Source organism: Tamandua tetradactyla, chromosome X (assembly GCF_023851605.1).
Source record: "Tamandua tetradactyla isolate mTamTet1 chromosome X, mTamTet1.pri, whole genome shotgun sequence".
NCBI lineage: Eukaryota > Metazoa > Chordata > Mammalia > Pilosa > Myrmecophagidae > Tamandua > Tamandua tetradactyla.
This window is the reverse complement of record NC_135353.1, coordinates 23,816,887-23,835,579: the sequence shown is the minus strand read 5'-3', so window position 1 is coordinate 23,835,579 and position 18,693 is coordinate 23,816,887. Positions and strand designations below refer to the sequence as shown.

General features: G+C 37.1%; 1 pseudogene; it reads left to right on the top strand.

The window, feature by feature from the left end:
- Positions 1 to 11,229: 11,229 nt before the first annotated feature.
- LOC143671713 (translation machinery-associated protein 16 pseudogene) lies at positions 11,230 to 17,075 on the top strand (annotated as a pseudogene).
- The last annotated feature ends 1,618 nt before the right edge of the window (positions 17,076 to 18,693 follow it).

The following is an 18,693-nucleotide window of genomic DNA, read 5'->3' as shown; positions in this document are numbered from 1 at the left end:
ATGAAGGAAAATGTGTATAAAGAGGAAAAGAATACTAAGAAGAGACTAGAAGATCCTAAAGAAAAATTTGAAAGAATACATAGAAAATAGCAGATATTATGGAAATAAAAGACACTGTAGATGAAATTAAAAATATACTGGAGACACACAGCAGGAGAGTTGAAGAGGTGGAAGAACACATCAGCATGCGAGAACACACAGCAACAGAATTTGAATAGGCAAAAGAAGTAGAGAAAAATGGAAACACACGAGCAGGGACTCAGGGAAATGTTTGACAAAACAGAGCACACAAATACACACATCATGGGTGTCCCAGGAGAAGAGAAAGGAAACAGACCAGGAAGGATATTCAAAGAAATAATGGCTGAAAATTTCCCAACCCTTATAAAGGACATGATTCTGCAAATCCAAGAAGCCCAACACACTCCAAACAGAATAAATCTGAATAGACCCACTGCAAGACACATAAAAATCAAACTGTCAAATGCCAAAGAGAAGGAGAAAATTCTGAAAGCAGCAAGAGAAAAGCAATTCACCACCATACAAGGGAAGCCAAATAAGACTAAGTGCTGATTTCTCATCAGACACCACGGAGGTGAGAAGGCAGTTTAAAATATTCACAGATAAGCTAAACTGGGAGCATTTGTAAATAAGAGACTGGCTGTTCTAGTTTGGTAGCTGCCTGAATGCAACACACCAGAGACGGATTGGCTTTTAATAAAAGGGGATTTATTTCATTAGTTCTTCAGAGGAAAGACAGCTAACTTTCCAGTAAGGTCCTTTCTTACGTGGAAGGCACAGGAAGATCTCTGCTGGCCTTCTCTCCAAGCCTCTGGGTTACAACAACTTTCCCCTGGGTGTTTTCTTTCTGCATATTCAAAGGCATGGGCTGAGCTGCGAGTGCTGAGATGAGGCATGCTGAGCTGCTTGGGCTGTGCTACATCGAGCTCTCTCATTTAAGCACCAGCCAATTAAGTCAAACGTCTTTCATTGCAGCAGGCACGCCTCCTAACTGACAGCAGATATAATCAGCAACAGATGAGGTTCACATGCCATTGGCTCATGTCTGCAGCAATAGAGCTAGACACCTTCACCTGGCCAATTTGACATGTGAACCTAACTACCACACTGACCCTATGAAAATTATTAAAGGGAGGCCTGACAAATGAAAAAAAAAAAAAAAACAGGAGAAAGAGATCTGGAGTAATCAAGGGTAACATAAAGGATAAAAAGAGAGAGATAAAAATGGATCTGACAAATAAAAATGAAAGGATAAGATGGTTGAATCAAGAACTTCATTTATTGTAATAACTTGGAATGTTAATGGATTAAAATCCCCAATCAAAAGGCAAATATTGGCAGAATGGATTTAAAAGTATGATCCCTCTATGTGCTGTTTGCAAGAGACACATCTTAGACCCAAAGATGCAATATGTTGAAAATAAAAGGATGGAAAAAGAAATTCTATGTAAGTAGTAACCAAAAGAAAGCTTGGGTAGCTAGACTAATATGAGACAAAATAAACTTTAAATGCAAAAATTTTATAAGAGGTAAAGAAAATTTTATAAGAGGTAAAGAACACCAGTATGTGATAAAAAGGTGCAATTCAACAAGAAGAAATAACAATCATAAATATCTCTGCTCCTAAAACCAAGGTGCCCCAAAGTACATGCGGTACACACTTGCAAAACTCCCATAATGGTGGGAGACAACACTCTCTCCAATAGCCAGAAGAACTAAACAGAGTATCAATAAAGAAACAGAGAACTTAAATAATATGATAAATGTACTAGACCTAAAAGACTTATACAGAACACTGCATTCCAGAACATCATTATACATATTCTTAAGTACTCATAGAATATTCTCCAGAATAAACGATATGCTGAGGCACAAAACAGGATTTACTAAATTTAAAAAGATTGAAATTATACAAAGTACTTTCTCTGATGATAGTGGAATGAAGCTGGAAATGAATAACAAACGGAGAACCAGAAAATATACAAATATGTGGAGGTTAAACTACACCCTCTTGAAGAACCAGTGGGTCAAAGAAGAAATTGAAAGAGAAATCTGTAAATATCTTGAGACAAATGAAAATGAGAACACAATGTATCAAAACTTATTGTGTGCAGTGAAGGCAGCACTGAGAGGGGAATTTATAGCCCTAAATGCCTATGTTTAAAAGGAGGAAAGAGATAAAATCAATTACCTAGCTGAACAACTGGAGAACTGGGGAAAGAATGGAAACTAATCCCAAAGCAAGCAGAAAGAAAGCATAAACAAAGATTAGAGCAAAAATTAATGAAAAGGAGAATAAAAAACAACAGAGAGAATCAACAAACCAAAGGTTAGTTCTTCAAGAAATGCAATAAAATCGACAAACCTTTAGCTAGCTGACAAAGACAAAAAAAGAGAAGCTGCAAATAAATAAAATCAGAAATGAGAGAGGCGGGTTGTGTTAGTTTGTTGAATGCTTCCAGAATGCAACATACCAGAAATGGGTTGGCTTTTATAAAGGGAATTTATTAAGTTACAAGTTAACAGTTCTGATGTCTTGACAATGTCCAAATTAAGGCATCCAGAGAATGATACCCTGAATGATACCCTGGTTTCTCTGTCGGCCAGGAAGGCACGTGGTAACACCTGTTATCTTTCTTGCCTGGCTTCTCCTTTCAAACAGCTTCCCTGGGGGTGTTTTCTATCTGCATTTCCAAAGGTCTCTGTGTCATCTCTGAAGCAATGGTTCTCCAAGTGTCTGCATCTGAGGTTTCCCCAAAATCTCTCTCCTTTTAAAGGACTCCAGTAAATGAATCAAGATCCATCTTGAATAGGTGGGTCACATCTAGATCTAATCAAATGGACACACCCACAATTGAGTGGGTAAATCTCCATGGAAACAATCTAATCAAAGGTTTACACCCTACAATATCGAATCTTAATTAAAGGACATGGCTTTTCTGGAGTACAAAACACTTTCAAACCATCACAGGGGCATTACCAAGGACACTGAAGAAATATAAAAGATCTTAAGTGGTTACAGTGAACAACTCTATGCCAACAAGCTAGACAAATTAGATGAAATGTATAACTTGCTAGAAATGCATGAATAACCTATCCTGATTCAAGAAGAAATAAAAGACCTCAACAACCCAATCACAAGTAAAGAAAATCAGTCATCAAAACACTACCAACAACTAAGGTAAATCAGACTAGAGGGTAAAGGATGATATTGACACTATTTTAATGCTTCAACTTCTGTGTGACACCAAAGGAAGAGATGTTTATTTAGTGCAAAATTCACATTTTTGGTGGTATACTACTAATGTAACATGTATAGTCCATTTATATAAACACCATAATTACATGGAACCTTAAATAAGGAGTGAGATCTTGTTGGTTTGTACTGGTTGGTGTGGTGCCCCAATACATCCCAGAGTAATCTAGGCAGAAGGTTAAAAAGTATTGGCAAAGTACCCTTGAGGGACTGGAGAAAAAGATGGAAATGTTAAACTTTCCCGCTTGGGGAAGACCCGATACTCTCACAATCACTGGGGACCTGCTCTGTGATGGGCCGGGCCCTGGATCTTGGGCTTGCCCTTATGAAACTTATTCCTGCGAAGGAGAAGCTAAGCCTACTTAATAATTATGCCTAAGAGTCATTCCCAGAGAACCTCTTTTGTTGCTCAGATGTGGCTTCTCTCTCTAAGCCAACTCTGCAGGTGAGCTCACTGCCCTCCTCCCTACGTTGGTCATGACTCTCAGGAGTGTAACCCTCCTAACAACGTTGGATATGGCTCCAGAGGACAAGCCTGGCTCTGGCATCATGGGTGTAAGGAAACCTTCTTGACCAAAAAGGGGAAGAGAAATAAAACAAAATTAAATTTCTGTAGCTGAGAGATTTCAAATAGAGTTGTGATATCATTCTGGAGTCATTCTTATGCAGTATGTTGTTATCCCTTTTCGGTATTCAGTGTATTAGAGTAGCTAGAGGAAAATATCTGATACTGTTGAATTGTAATCCATTAGCCTTGATTCTCGAAGATGACTGAATAACAAGAGAGCTTTTAAAGAGTGACTGTGTGATTCTGAAAACCTTGTGACTGACACTCCCTATATCCAGTGTGTGGAGAGATGAGTAATAAATAAATAAATAATAGGGGGAGGGAGTATAGGATGCTTTGGGTGTTCTTTTTCACTTTTATTTTTACTTTTATTCTTATTTTTAATTTAACTTTTAAATTTTTATGATATAACATACATCCAAAGCAAAGAAAGAGAAAACAAGTTTTCAAAGCAGTCTTCAACAAGTAGTTACAGGACAGATCCCAGAGTTTGTCATCATCTCAGATTTCTCTTGCAATTTCTTCTTTGACCCACTGGTTCTTCAAGAGGGTGTAGTTTAACCTCCATATATTTGTATATTTTCTGGTTCTCCATTTGTTATTCATTTCCAGCTTCATTCCACTATCATCAGAGAAAGTGAGGCCACATTTGAGCGACAAAAGACGTCCTCCAGAAGTAACACTTAGGCATATCTATAGGTAGGCTAAACTTCTCCGCTATCTACATAAGCTTCACAAGAGCAAGCCTCAAGATCAAGGACTTGGCCTATCGATTTGGGTGTCCCTAATGTTTAACATAGTATCAGGGGATTCCCTGGTGGTAAAGTTTAATAGTTCCATATTTTTTCTCCTATCCCTCAAGGAACTTTGCCAATACCTTTTGATTATCTGCTTAATACATTCTAGGATGTATCCAGGCATTACATTAAGCTGTATAGGATTATAGGCCCTTATTCTTATTCTGGGTTCACTGTGTTTCAGTTATTCAATGAGCTATACAGACCAGTTGAGTTAGCTTATGTGCCATAGAAAATGTAGTTTCCAGACAAAATAAACCTTTCTTTCGTCTCAAAGAGTAGGTGTGGTTCTAAAATATACACAATGTCTTCCTTACCCATGTGTTCTGAATTACTTTCATTCCAACCTGATTGACTTCATTCTTATCTCTGAATTCTAGGTTATAGATATATAAAACAGCCTCTCAAAATCCAGAAATAATAATTACCACTCCGGACTAAATGTGTCTGCTATAAGAACTTACAACCTAGGCCCTTGTTTTCTTATAAGTATTTTCTAAAGGAGACCACACAATAATTGTTCTTTGATTTCTGGCTCATTTTGCCTCACCAAATGCCCCACAGGTTCATTCACATCATTGTGTGTCTCATGACTTCATTCCTTTTTGTAGCAGCACAATATTCGATCATATGTATACACCATCATTCACCAATCTACTTCTAAGTTGGTGCATCCTTCAGCCACCTGCATTCATTAGGCAACATGTATAATGCCCAAAGTCCACAGTCCATCAGAACTCTTAATTTTAGATAATTTCATTGTTCCCAAGAGAAAGATAATCAATAAACACACCCTCACCAAATAGGAAATCTAAACCTCCGCTTAACTCTTGTCACTCTCCCCATTATTTACCCCTGCTGTTGCTGTGGTACTGCTGGTGCTTTCCTAAAAACAAAGCCCACAGCATGCAATAGCAGTTTTCCCACTGTACCCTGGACTTAAACACACTTTGTACACAAATCATACCTTTGAAGTAGTTCTTGCAAGAACTAATTTACATTTCTAGTGTTAATCAGTGGGACACATAGGTCTATAAGACCCCTTTCAATATTGTTCATGTTCAACATGGTAATATTTCTTATAGACCCACTAGAGTACTGCCTTCCTTTCTATCTATTCTCTTACATTGGAGTTCAACCTCATTAGCTATCCGTTCACCAATCTCTAGCTTCTGTGTATCTCTAAGTACCCTATATTTTGTATTATAAGCCTTTGATTATACCTTTATGCTGGTCATAAAGGGAATCATACAGTATCCTTTTGTGTCTGGCTAATTTCACTCAGCATTATGTCCTCAAGGCTCATCCATCTTGTCATGTGCTTCAGGACATCATTTCCTCTTACTGCTGCATAATATCCCATTGTATGTATATATCACATTTTATTAATCCACTGGTCTGTTGATGGGTATTTGGATTGTTTCCATCTTTTGCCAGTTGTGAATAATGCTGCTATGAACATTGGTGTGCAAATGTCTGTTCGTGTCATTGCTTTCATATCTTCTGGGTATATACCAAGTAGTGCTATTGCTGGATCATAGGGCAACTAGAGACTTAGTTTCCTAAGGAATCACAAAACTGTCTTCCATAGCGGCTGCACCATTATACATTCCCACCAGCAGTGCATAAGTGTCCCAATTTCTCCACATCCTCTCCAATATTTACTATTTCCTGTTTGTTTAAGAGCAGCTATTCTTACAGGTGTGAGGTGGTATCTCACTGCAGTCCTCATCTGTATTTCCCTTTTAGCTAATGAAAATGAGCATCTCCTCATGTGCTTTTGAGCCATCTGTATTTTCTCTTCAGAAACATGCTTATTCACATCCTTAGCCCATTTTATAATTGAGTTGTTTGTTCTTTTGTTGTTGAGTTGTATGATTTTTTTTATGTATACAAGATATTAAACCTTTGTCCAATGTGTGATTTTTAAATATTTTCTCCCATTGAGTTGGCTGCCTCTTCACCTCTTTTACAAAGTCTTTTGAGGTGCAGAAGCATTTGATTTTGAGGAGTTCCCATTTATCTATTCTTTATCATTTGTTGCTTGTGCTTTGGGTGTAAAGTTTAGGAAGCTACCTCCTATTACTAGGCCTTGAAGACGTTCCTTTACATTTTCTTCTAGATGTTTTATGGTACTAGTTCTTACATTTAGGTGTCTGATCCACTTTGAGTTCATTTTCGTATAGGGTGTGAGGTAATGATCCTCTTTCATTCTTTTGGCTATTGATATCCAGTTCTCATATGCCCATTTGTTGAAAAGACTATTTTGACCCAGTTCAGTGGATTTGGGGGCCTTGTCAAAAATCAGTTTGCCATGGATTTAGTGGTCTATTTCTGCACTTTCAATTTGATTCCATTGGTCAATGTTTCTATCTTTGTGCCACAACCATGCTCTTTTGACCACCATGGCTTTATAACAAGTTTTAAAGTCAGAAAGTGTTAATCCTCCCATTTGTTCTTCTTTTTTTAGGATGCTTTTAGCTATTCAGGGTCTCTTTCCCTTCCAGATGAATTTGGTAACTAGCTTTTCCAAGTCTTCAAAGTAGGTTGTTGGAATTTTGATTGGTACTGCTTTGAATTTGAAGATCAATTTGGGTGAAATTGACATCTTAGCTATATTTAATCTTCCTATCCATGAACAGGGAATGTCTTTCCACCTATTTAGGTCTCCTTTGATTTCTTTTAGCAATGTTATGGAGTTTTCTGTGTACAAGTCCTTTACGTCCCTAGTTAAGTTCATTCCTAAGTATTTGATTCTTTTAGTTGCTATTTTGAATGGAATTTTTTCCTTAATCGACTCCTCAGTTAGGTCACTGTTGTGTATAGAAATATTACTGATTTTTGTATATTAATTTTGTATCCCACCATCTTGCTGAATTCCTTTATTAGCTCAAGTAACTTTGTTGTAGATTTCTCAGGATTTTTCAAGTATAGTATCATGTCATCTGCAAATAATGAATATTCTACTCCTTCCTTTCCAATTTGGATGCCTTTTATTTCTTTGTCCTGCCTGATTGCTCTAGCTAGAACTTCTACATAATGTTGAATAATAGTGGTGACAGTGGGGGTCTTTGTCTCATTCCTGATCTTAGGGGGAAAGATTTCAGTCTCTCTCCATTGAGTATGATGTTGGCTACCGGTTTTTAATATATGCCCTTTATCATATTGAGGAAGTTACCTTTAATTCCTATCTTTTGAAGTGTTTTTATCAGAAAAGGATGTTGAAATTTGTTGACTGATTTTTCAGTATCAATCGAGATGATCATGTGATTTTTCCTTTTTGATTTGTTAATGTGCTGTATTACATTAATTGATTTTCTTGTGCTGAAACATCCTTGCATTCCTGGTATGAACCCAACTTGTTTGTAGTGTATAATTCTTTTAATGTGTTGTTGGATTTGATTTGTAAGTATTTTGTTGAAAATTTTGGCATCTATGTTCATTAGAGAGGTTGGCCTGTAGTTTTCCTTCCTTATAACATTTTTACCCGGTTTTGGCACTAAAATGATATTAGCTTCATAAAATGAGTTAGGTAGTGTTCCTTTTTCCTCAATTTTTTTTGAAAAAGTTTGAGCAGGATTGGTGCTAGTTCTTTTCGGAATGTTTGAGAAAATTCCCCAGTGAAGCCATCTGGCCCTGGGTTTTTCTTTGTAGGAAGATTTTTTGATGATTGATTGAGTCTCTTTACTTGTGATTGGTTTGTTGAGATCTTCTATTTCTTCCAGAGTCAGTGTAGCTTGTTTGTGTGTTTCCAGGAATTTGTCCATTTCATCAAAGTTGTCTAGTTTGTCAGCATATAGTTGTTCATAGTATCCTGTTATGATTTCTTTTATTTCTTCAGGGTCTCTCGTAACACATCCTTTCTCATTTCTGAATTTGTTTATTTGCATCCTTTCTTTATTTTCTTTGTCAGTCTTGCTAGTGGCCCATCAATTTTGTTCATTTTCTCAAAGAACCAATTTTTGGTTTTATTGATTCTTTCTATTGCTCTTTTGTTCTCCCATTCATTTGACTCTGCTGTAATCTTTTGTTATTTCTCTTTTTCTATTTCCTTTGGGGTTAGTTTTCTGTTCTTTCTCAAGTTCCTCCAGGTGAGCAGTTATGTCCTCATTTTTGGCTCTTTCTTGTTTTTGAATATAGGCATTTAGGCAGTATATTCCCCTCTCAGCACAGCCTTTGCTGCATCCCATAATTTCTGATATATTGTATTCTCATTTTCATTCCTCTCCAGATAGCTATGCTAAATTGCTAATTTCTCTAGCAATTTCTTCTTTGACTCTCTGGTTGTTTAAGAGTGTGTTATTTAATCTCCATATATTTGTGAATGTTCTCATTCTTTGGTGGTTATTGAGATCCAGCTTCATTCTATTGTGATCAGAGAAAGTGCTTTGAATAATTTCAATGTTTTTAAATTTATAAAGACCTGTTTTGTGCCCCAGCATGTGATCTATCCTAGAGAATGTTCCATGAGCACTAGGCAAGAATGTATAATTTGTAGTATTTTAGGGTGTAATGATTCATTTATCAAGTTGTTTAGCTTCTTTATTTCCTTGTTGATCTTCTGTCTGGTTATTCTATCTAAAGAGGAGAGTGGTGTACTGAAGTCTCCTACTATTATTGTTGAAACATCTATCACTCCCTTCAGTTTTGCTAATGTCTGTCTCATGTACTTTGGAGCTCCTTGATGGGGAGCATAAAATTTATGATTGTTATTTCTTCGTGGTGAATTGTCCCTTTAATTAATATATAGTGTCCTTCTTTCGTTTTTATGATGTCTTTACATTTAATGTCTATTTTGTCTGATATTAGTATAGTTACTCCTGCTTTCTTTTGGTTACAACTTGTGTGGAACATCTTTTTCCATCCTTTTCCTTTCAATCTATTTGTATACTTGCATCTAAAATGAGTCTCTTGTGTGCAGCATATAGCTGGATTATATTTCGTAATCCATTCTGCCAATCTGTAGCTTTTAATTGGTAAGTTTAGTCCATTAACATTCACAGTTATTACTGAAAAGGCATTTCTTAAATATTATCTTTTGCATTTTATTTGTCAGATCTATATATTCTTTTCCCTCTTTCCCTTTTGATTCTTTAAGTTACCCTTACTGATACTCTTCGATTCTGTGCCCTCTTCCAGACCGCCTTCTCCTGTCTTTTGTTTCATCTGCTAGAACTCCCTTCAGTATTTCTTGTAGGGCCAGTCTCTTGTTAACAAATTCTGTCAGGATTTGCTTGTCTGTAAAAATTTCTCTTTCCCTCAGGTTTGAAGGACCATTTGGCTTGGTAAAGAATTATTGGCTTGAAATATTTCTCTTTCAGGATCGTAAATATATCATACCACTGCCTTCTTCCTTCCCTAATGCCAGTTGAGTAGTCTTAACTCAGTCTTATGTGGTTTCCCTTGCATGTAGTAGATTGCTTTTCTCTTGCCACTTTTAGGATTTCCTGCTTCTCTTCAACATTTGACAGACTGATTAGTATGTGTCTTGGGGAAGGCCTATGTGGATTTATTCTATTTGGAGTTCATTGAACTTCTTTTATTTGTATATTTATATACTTTATAAAGGTTGGGAAGTTTTCCCCCATCGTATCCTTAACTAATCTTCTTAGTCCTTTACTCTTCTTTTCTCCTGGGACACCAATGATTCTTATATTTGTTGTGCATTGTGTTTTGTCCATCATTTCCCTGAGATCCAATTCAAATGTTTCCATGTTTTTTGCCATTTGCTGTTTTGAGTGTTTGAAATCAATTTTCCTGTTCTCTAGTTTACTTATTCTTTCTTCTACCTCTTCAAATCTGCTGTTGTGTGTCTCTAGTATGTTTTCTTATTTGGACTACAATATCTTTAATCTCTGTGATATCTGCTAATTTTTCTTTATTCTTTCAAATTCCTCTTTATGCTCTTCTAGTGTCTTCTAGATCTCTTTTATGTCATTAGCCATCCCATTTATTTTATTTAGTAGAGCTGTATGAACATCTTTGATTAGTTCTTCCAATGTCTGTGTCTCCTCTGGTGTTTTAACTTGCTTGCTAGGCTGGGTATTATCTGTCTGCATAATATGTTTAATGACCTTCTACTGTCTTCACAGCACGTAAATATTTTGATGGGCTTACTTTGGAAGTTGATTTCCTTCAGTAGTCTAAAGCCTTGTATTTGCAAGATGGATGTGGAGCAGGATGCAGGGCAAAGGACAGGGCACAACAGTGTGGTAATGTGTTGCAGCATAGGTTATAGGCATAGGCTGGGGATGCTAAATTGATGCCTGTGAGCGTGGGTACTGAGTGGTGGGGGAAGATGTGGCTACGCAGGTGCATGCATCTGGATTGCAGGGTCCTGATGTGCACTGCTGTAGCGTGTGGGGCCCTTTGTGCGCATGCGCAGAGCTAGGGCAGTGGGTCAGCGTTAGGCCTGTATTGGCTGCGAGAAGATGTGGCTGGGCTGTGCAGGTCAGCCCTTTCCCAGAGCTGGGGGATATAACTGGGGGCCTTGTGCTTGTGCTGACCTGGGAGTGTCATAAACTAATGTACCCATGTGCACAGCTGGGATGGGTGGCAGGGTGGGTAGGATTGCAAGACTGTATGGGATGGATGTGGGTGAAGCCTGCCTATGGAGGCAAGCACCCACAGCCTTTCTGCGCTGGCGACTGCTTGCAGGGGCAGGGATTGGGAGGTAGGGCTTAGGAGACGCGGGGCAAGACTGTGCAGGCACTGGAGAGGTAAATTGGGCTGAGCTTGAGGTGGGGTTGTGGGGCTGGGGCAGGTTTGCGCATAAAGGGTTGGTGGGGCGGGGGTGCTTGGAGCATGGGGAGTGGGGGCTAGTGATGGGGTTCAGGTGTGTGGGGTATGCGGTGAGTTGCAGGTCGTGGGACTGCACTGGTGAGGGTAGTGCATTCAAGGAATGCCACTTAGCTTACTTCCTAGTCCCCATTTCCAAGTTCCTGCGCTCCTGAGGGCTCTGGGCTTCCACATAAGCTGTTTGCACCAGCTGGACGGTCTCCAGTTCCGTGCTTCTCAGTTTCTCAGCTTTTGCAGAAGAGTCTCCCAGGTCACTTACACCCTTAAATGGCTGCCTCAGTCATCCCCTCATCCTTTCACTAGCCATTGCTTGGAGCATGGTTGAACTCGATCTATCCTATTCCACCATCTTTCTGGAACTCTTCTCTTATTTTTATTTTTTTGGAGTAATGAAAAATGTTCAAAAATCCATTGTGATAATGAATGCACAGCTATATGATGATACTGTGAACCGCTGATTGTACGCTTTGAATGATTTTATGGTATGTGAATATATAATATGTCAATAAAACTGCATTTAAAAATTTAACAGTAACAGAAAAAAACCTCCCAACAAAGAAAAGCCCAAGACCAAAGTGCTTCACAGTTGAGTTTACCAAGCATTCCAAGAAGAATTAATACCATTCATGCTCAAACTCTTCCAAAAAACTGGAAAAAGAGGGAACATTACCTAGCTCATTCTATGAAGTCAACATTATCCTAAAACCAAAGCTGAATAAAGTTACTACAAGAAAGAAAAATTTCATACCAATCTCTCTATAAATATAGATGCAAAAAATCCTCAACAAAATACTTGCCAATAGAATCCAGCAGCACATTAAAAGAAGTATGCATCATAACCAAGAAGATTTTATTCTAGGTATACAAGGATGGTTCAACACAAGAAAATTAATTAATGTAATACACCACATTAACTAATTAAAAGGGAAAAACACATAATCATCTTGATAGACGTAGAAAATGGATATGCAATTCAACATCCTTTCATAATAAAATCACTTCAAAAGGTAGAAATAGAAGGAAACTTCCTCAATTTGATAAAGGGCATATAAGAAGAACCCATAGTTAACATAATATTCAGTAGTGCAAGATGAAAGCTATTGCTCTAAGATTGGGAAAAAGACATGGATGCCTACTGTCTTCACTCCTATTCAACATTGTGGCAGAAGTTCTAGCTAGAGCAATTAAGTAAGAAAAATAAATTAAAAGAATCCGAATTGTAAAGGAAGAAATAAAACTGTCTTTATTTTATTTGCAAATGACATGATCCTATATTTAGAAAATCCAGAAAAATGATAGCAACGCTACTTGAGCTAATAAGTCAGTTCAGCAAAGTGGAAGAGCACAAGATCAACAAACAAAAATAAACAGACTTTCTATAAAATAGAAATGAGTTATACAAGGCGGTAGTCAAGAAAAAAATCATTTTACATTGGCAATCAAATATCTAAGAATCAAATATCTAGGAATAAACCTAATCAAGGATATAAAGGACTTGTACTTGGAAAACTACAAAACCACAAATAGGTGGAAAGATATTCTTTGTTCATGGATTGGAAGGCTAAATGTCATAAAGATGTCAACTCTACTAAAATTGGTCTACAGATTCAATGCAATATCAATCCAAATTCCAACAGCCTACTTTACAGAAACGGAAAAACTAATCATCAATTTTATTTGGGAGGGTAAGGGCCCTTGGACCATCAAAAGCATGCTGAAAAAGAAGAATGAAGTGGTAGGTATCATGCTTCCTGATTTTAAAGCATATTATGAAGCCACAGTGATCAAAACAGCATGGCTCCCAAGGAAGAGCCTGGCCTTGGCACTGTGGGTTCAACAATGCCTTTCCTGACCAGAAAGGGGAAAAGAAATGTCACAAAATAAGGTATCAGTGGCTGAGAAAGTTCAAATAAAGTCAGGAGGCTACTCTTACATAAGCTTCAGCTAGACATGGCTACTTATCATGGTTTGCCAACCCCCAACCAAAACCATTCCTGCCAACCCTAAAGAACACCTAAGGGTCTATCTGAGATTCTACAAGAGTTTCATGCACTATAATTACTTTCCAGAAATCTACAACCTTCAGATGGGTTCCCAGGCCAGATAAGTCCTGAAACCCAGAGGAGCCAGCTTCTCCAAGAACATCAGCTGCCTCCATCCCCCATCCCATATTATCAACAGACTTTCCAACATGGAAATTTTAGAATGGCTGGGTAGTTCAGTGGTTAGAATGCCTGCCTTTCATGTGGGAGACCCGGGTTCGATTCCCGGACCATGCACCCAAAAAAAAAAAAAAAAAGTTAGAATGGGCATAGGCCAAATATCCCTAAAGATTGGGTGAAGGATAAAAGTAGAAGGAGGAGTTATAACAAAAGTGATAGGATTTAACAAATGAGTATGACTGCTGAATCACTGATACTTCTTTTAGTCTCCAGTGTCTAGGAGCACCTAGAAGGAAAAGCCTAAAATTGTGGAACTGTAACCCATACCAAACTCTGAAATCTGTTCTCTAATTACTTGATACAATGTACTTTGAAATTTATTGATTTCTTGTATATATGCTATATGTCACAATTTAAGAATGTTTAATAAAACAGTATGGTGTTGGCATGAAGATAAACATATTTATCAATGGAATCCAATGGAGAGCTCAGAAATAGACCCTCAGATGTATGATAAATTGATTGCTGATAAGGCTCCCAAGCCCACTCAACTGGAACAGAACAGTCTCTTCAATAAATGGTATTGGAAGAACTGGATATCCATAACCAAAAGAATGGAAGAGGATCCCATCTCACACCCTATTAAAAAATTAACTCAAAATGAATCAAAGACCTAAATATAAGAACAAGTATCATAAAACCCCTGTTAGGAAATGTAGGGAAACATATTCAAGATCTAGTGATAAGCAGTAGTTTCTTAGATTTTCCTCCCAAAGCACAAGCAGTGAACAAAATAGATAAATGGTTATTCTTCAAAATCAAATACTTCAGTGCTTCAAAGTACTTTGTCAAAAGGTTGAAAACACAACTGACTCAATGGGAGAAAATATTTGGAAACCACATATCTGATACGGTTTGATATCCAGGATATATAAAGAAATCCTACAACTCAACAATAAAAAGACAATTAAAAAATGGAAAAATGACATGAATAGATATTTCTCCAAAACGGGAATATGGATGACTAATTGGCGTATGAAAATATGCTCAGCTTCACTAGCTATTAGGGAAATGCAAATCAAAACCACAAGCAGAAATCTCACACCTACTAGAATGGCTGCTAATAAACAAACAAGTAACTACAAGTGTTGGAGTGGATGTGGAGAATTGGAACACTTATTCGCTGCTGGTGGGAATGTAAAACGGTATTGCTGCTGTGTAGGACCGTTTAGAAGTTCCTCAGGAAGCTAAGTATAGAGTTGCCTTATCACTAAGTAATCCCGCTATTCGGTATATACCCAGAAGAGCTGAAAGCAGGAACACGAACAGACATTGTCACACTGATGTTCATAATGGCATTATTCACAACTTTCAAAAGATGGAAACAACCCAAGTGTCCATCAGCAGATGAACAGATAACCAAAATGAGGTATACAATGTAATATTATTCAACTGTAAGAAGGAATGAAGTCTTAAAGCATATGACAACATCACACGAACCTTAAAGACATTATATCAAGTGAAATAAATCAGATGCAAAAGAAATATTTTATGATCTCACTGGTAAAAACTAATTACAGTATATAAACTCACACACATAAAATACAGAATATTGGTTACCAGGGTACACAGAATGTGGCCAAAGAATGGGAAGTGGTTGCTTAATATGTGCAGAATGTTTAACTGGGGTGAAAAAAATTTGTATATGGACAGAGGTGATGGTAGTATGTTATTGTGAGAATAATGAACTGTGCTGAGTGGTGTGTGAGTGTGGTGGAAAGGGGAAGTTTAGAGTCGTGTATGTCACCAGAAGGAAAGCTGGAGGCTAAAAATGAGAATGTATAACCGTGAATCTTGTGGTGGACAATGTCCATGATTAACTGTACAAAAATTTTAAAAGTTCTTTCATGAACGAGAGCAGATGTACAGCATTATTATAAGGAGTTAATAAAAGGGTATATGGGGAAAAAGTCATATTGCCAAATATGGCCTTTAGTTAACAGTAATATTTTAATACTCTTTCATCAGCAGTAACACATGTGCCACACCAATACTATGGGTTAATAATATGGAGGGCTAAGGGGTATGGGAGGATTAGGGCTTTCTTTTTTCTTTTGATTTCTTTTTCGGAGTAATGAAAATGCAATAAATTTGATCATGGGACTGTATACACAACTATGTGATGGTACTGTGAACCAGTGATTGTATACTTCAGATGATTTCTATCCTGTGTGAATATATCTCAATAAAATTGCATTTAAACAATTGGCAAAAGACTTGAATAGTCTCAGGAGGAAATACATATGGCTAAAAAGCACACGAAAAAGAATACTCAACATCACCAGCTATTAGGGAAATGAAAATCAAAATTACAATGAAATATCATCTCACTAGAACGCTCACTATCAACAACAACAACAACAACAACAACAACAAAAAACCCAGAAAACTACAAGGAGAGGATATGAAGAAGTAGGAACACTTATTCACTGCTGGTGGGAATATAGAATGGTGCAGCCACAGTAGAAGACAGTTTGGTGGTTCCCCAGGCAGCTAAGTATAGAACTATCATATGACCTGGCAATTCCATTACTAGGTTTATACCAGAAGAACTGAAAGCAGGACACATATACACTTTCGCACACTGATATTCATAGTGGCATTATTTACAATTGCCAAAAGATGGAAACAATCTAAGTGTCTATCAGCTGAGGACTAGATAAACAAAATGTGGTCTATACGTACAATGGAATATTATTCAGCAGTGAAAAGGACAGGAACTTGTCCCGGAGAAGTACCCAGTGTTGTCAGCGTGACATCTGGAGGGTGGAGAGCCATCCGGTTTGTGAGGAAGTCACCACGACAAAAGCATCAAAGGGAAAAGGTACCAGACGGGGAAAAAAGTCATTCATTCATGTAGTAGAAAAGCAGCTCAAATTACGAGAGAGGCGCGCAAATAAGAAAAAAGGGAAAAATTAGAGAATGAAAAAGTCTTGCATCTCAACATTATTGGTGAAACACTACAATGGTTTCACAATCTCCTTGATCCCCGAACAGTAGAATATTCAAAGAAAGACGCTTGCGAATTAATTGAAAGGTATCTAAATCGATTTAGCAATAAATGGAGCCGATTGAGTTACATAACAGCATCAAAGACAAGCATGGAATGAGGCACCATTCCCAGGCAGCAGTCATCAAGCAGAGCATGGCTCCCGAGCGGCAGCAATATGAAGGATAGATATGGCTTTGAGATCCCAGACATTGTAAATGCAAGTAATCCGAACACTTTTAAGGGATGGAATATCGATCTGAAGAAATTGCCAAACATTAAAATGAGAAAAATCTGTGCCAATGATTCAGCTCCTAAGAATCGCAAGAGGAAAAATATTACAGCTGTAGATAAAGATGTGGGGGAATTGCAGCTAAAAGGTGGAACAGATGACTCAGATGAGGAAATGACTGCAGTGGCCTAATTGTCTGTATTTGAGTTTAAAAAATAATTTAAGAGCCTCAAGTTATACTTATTGAAGATTATATATATTGCCTAGATACAGGAACTTGCTATTAGATCATTCTTTTACATGAAGAGAGTCCTGTTTGTAGTTTCAAAAATGATGTTACGGTTTTTATTTAAAAATCAAGTTTGCTTTATCATTATATTATGATCCTAAGGTGGATATGAAGTGATCTGCAGAACCCATTTAATCTGAATCTCCAGGGCAGTGTGGTATGAATGAAGACAAAAAATGTTTCAATCCTTTACCTCAGGTTTACTGACAACTGCGTAATCTCACATTTTGGGGGCATGGAAGACATACTGTTTCTAAAAGGGTCCTGTGGCTACTTCTCCAGCTGTGTTGACGGCAATGCTCTCTTTCAGTAACAGTGACACGTTAATCCTCTTAAATATTAAACCCATTTCCTTCTGTTAGGGAAAAAATGTGATGTGGAGTTCTTGTAGCCTGATAGATTTTAGGTTACTCATATTTGCCATCTTCTGAGCCAGAGTTAATTGATTAAAAAAAAATCACATGTTGATCTCCCATACTTAATCTCTTATCTTTTGACCAAGGAGAGAAATAATTTCAGGATAGATCTTTTTGATTGTATATTATTTTCTGCTTTCTCATTATGAAACATAGGCTTTGTTTGTGGAAAAAAAGCTAAATTGGTCATCATAGATGACCAATATTTTTAATGGTGCATTTTTGTTTATCCCCTAACAGACAGGTTAAAATTGACATACAACTCAATGTTTCAAGTGTCAGAAAAAAACATGGTTGTGGTAGAATGTTCTTCATGGAGCTCATTATATGCAGTATATCTCTTAGTCTATTTTCTAAAAGAACAATGGAATCGTATTTGAGTATCTTCAAGAAAAGAAAAAACATGAATGTTGTGTGAGGTTAACTAGATGTCAACTAAGCTTTAACAATCTAGAGGTTACTACTTATCTTTTTATGAAATTAAAAATACAATTTATTTACATATTTTCAAAAAAATAAGAATGAAGTTCTGATTCATGCAAACATGGGTGAACCTTGACTTGGGTTGGGTGGAATATGCCAGACACAAAAGGTCAAATGCTGAATGATCTCACTAATATAAATGAACTATAATAAGTAAATTCACAGATTTAAAATCTAGACTATAGGTTACCAAGAAGTAGAATGAGGGTAGAGAATGGAGAGCAGATACTTAATTTGTGAACAATTTTTAATTAAGTTGGATATAAATGTTTGAAAATGGATAGAGGTGATGGTAGCACCTTATGGTGAGGGTAATTAACAACCCTGAATTTTGTGCATGATTGCAGTTGAAAGGGGAAGTTTAGAGCTGTGTATGTCAGTAGAAGGAGAGCTAGAGAATGAAACATGGGACTGTATGACATAGTGTTGTGGATGATAACTGAGGTTAATAGTTTAAAGTTAAGAAGGTTCTTCCATCAACCAGAACAAATGTATGTCCCTAGGACAAGGTGTTAATAATAGGGTGGTATGTAGAAAAAAAATACAACTAATACAAATTACAGATTATATTATGATGCTATATATAGTTAGCAGTAATATTTTAATATTCTTCATCAACAGT